Source organism: Cibotium barometz, chromosome 29 (assembly GCF_041138505.1).
Source record: "Cibotium barometz isolate CiBa-2024 chromosome 29, ASM4113850v1, whole genome shotgun sequence".
NCBI lineage: Eukaryota > Viridiplantae > Streptophyta > Polypodiopsida > Cyatheales > Cibotiaceae > Cibotium > Cibotium barometz.
In genome coordinates this window covers 11,926,587-11,929,223 of record NC_141074.1, presented here as the reverse complement: position 1 = coordinate 11,929,223, position 2,637 = coordinate 11,926,587, and positions in this window count along the sequence as shown.

Genomic DNA, 2,637 nt, shown 5'->3' with positions numbered 1-2,637 from the left:
TAGGGTCACCCTCATCAAGAATTTATTCAAAAGAGTTGATTGGATTCACTCACAATCAAAAGAGTTGATTGGATTCACTCACAATCAAACTCGTACATTGGATTCACTCACAATGTTTTCATATGCATCACATGTATTCACAAAGTATACACGCATCACATGTATTCACAAAGTATTCACGCATCACATGTATTCACAAAGTATACCACACGTCTCACACACGTCGTCTCACAGTGTCATAGCTAGTTGGGACTCACTCACAACCAACTAAATCACACTTGGGTCACCCAAGATATTCTTATTACTTATTCGATTACCCAATAAATTAATTATCATAACATTTATAGCATCAAGGCTTTACAACAACTCCAAAAGGCATCCAAAATATTTAGATTTTGGGGGGGGGAGAACCCAACTCATACAAAATAGGAAATCAAAAGGTAGATAAAAGATAATCACAAAGCTTTGAAACTTTTGCTTGAGCATATGCTGATGAAGTCCTTTTACGTTATCGTTTCGAAGAAATGGATGCTTGGGTCATCCTTTTTGGCTTATGGGCTAGGCCGCCAGAGGACCTGGAGGTATATGTGTTCGATGATGAAGACCTTGTGACTTGCTTTATAAAAGAAGTTGAAGATGTAGCCATTGTGATCCTCGAAGCAACATTAGTTGAAGCACCTCCTTTGTGTAGCAATGGCCTCCTCCTTAAAATAAAGGACACACTAAAAAAACTTATGATTCATTGAAATTCTTACAAAAAGATCATCTGAAGCTTAACACACATGATGATGATGATGTTGCTTTGGTATGCCTTCATGGTGCAGAAGACCTTTGTTGATGATGAAAATGTTGACTATGGCATGAAACGTTGATGATTGTTGAAAAATATCTTAAAGGTTATGTGTGTAGGAGTCCCAATCTTGTTGACAATGTGGCAACCAAGGCTCCCCAAAAAATGCACAAAGATGGATCATTAATGTGGCAGAAGAGGCAGCTATATGGACTAAGCGCCTAAATGATGGTGAGCAGTAGTGGAGAGGTTGTGTGGCAGAGAGCCCGTGTCCCACTAGAGTTCAGCCTTCATTTGTGCTTAGCATGCTCTTACCAGTTCCTGGGCTACTTTGAGTTTGGTTTTCTCAATAAGATTGGGATATATATTCTACCAGCTTCTTAGGCAGATTACTAGGTTCTATGGACTAGTTTCTCTAGGTCTCTAGCAGGTTGGGGATTCAATTCTTCCTCTGAAGAAGATGAAGAGATGTTGAAAACTTTGTCCTCACCTGATCTCTCTTGAACTATAACAGTCTTTCCCTTGTCCTATCTTCTTGGTTCTTCATCTTTTGGTTTTGGGGGGAACTCTCATGTTTCAAAACTCGTCAGTTAGTAGGACTCGGCCAACTTACACGTCCTTTGAGTATTGGGATCTGAAGCCTATCTATCTTTGTGAGCAATGGCTCTCCTTCTATTCTACATTCTAGTCACAACATTGAGAGAAATTGTTTGTCACAACCCATCCCTGATGCTTAGCAAATTAAGGTTTGTACTTGGTTTGTACTTATGGGCTAAACCTAGATTGGATGCTCCTAATGGGCAATCCTTGCTGCCTAGCAAACTAAGGCTCATACTTGGTTTGTGCTCATGGGATAAACTTGGACCAGATTCTCTTAATGGGAAATCCTTGTACATGTGGTCATTGCCGCATCATCCTGTGTAGAGCGGTACTAAAGGCTGTGGGTTGGTTGGTGTGACTACCAAACATTCTTGATGGGACACTGCTACCTAGTAAGGCCCCCTGTAGAGTGATAGCACTATAATGGTATATGGGATCCTAGGGCATTGATGTCCCTCCCCTTGCTCAATTACATTGCAGTTATATATACATGGTAGACACTATCACCATCCTGAATGTAGTGGCTTAGGATTTGACTTGGGGGACTCTGAGCCTCTAGTGGTTCCAGGTAGTAAGTGTCCCCTACTATTCCCTCTTCCTCCCTCTCAGGGATTTTTGTCAAAGTTAATTGGTTCATAGGAGTCACTCTGGGAATGTTATACGAGGCAGTAGGGGTAGTTCTGGGACTCTTAGGACTCCTCTTTAGGGCATAAACTACCCTGGGTGAGGTGAGGATGACTCTTATAGCAATGGATAGTGTCATGGTTTCCCATCCTCATGTATGCGCACTAGATATACCTCCTTGCCTTGGTCTTAGGTGGGGACATTCCGTGCTTGTGTGGTTTGCATGACATATTGAACACTAGACCAACTCACGTTTGGGGTACATATGTGGTTAGTTTACATTATCTTTGTTGGAATCGAGTGATCCCCTGCATGTCAGGAACTTGCCACACAAAAGAGAATCAAAGTACCACAATTGCATACAATAATCACGAATAAATATTCAACTCCAAACAAATAAGAGATTCAAACTTACTAAACATAGACATGGAAATAAACATGGAAGATAAACCATAGACTTGAAAACTGTGCGCAAAATAAACATCACCATCAACAAGGATTGGGTTAAATGTCCCCCTCATGCGTGCTGGCTCCTTGCACGACATGAGTACTTAATCATGTATTACCAAAATAGCCCTTGAGCCAATCGTGAAGCCTTTGCCAAAAATAGGGCTCCTTTTACA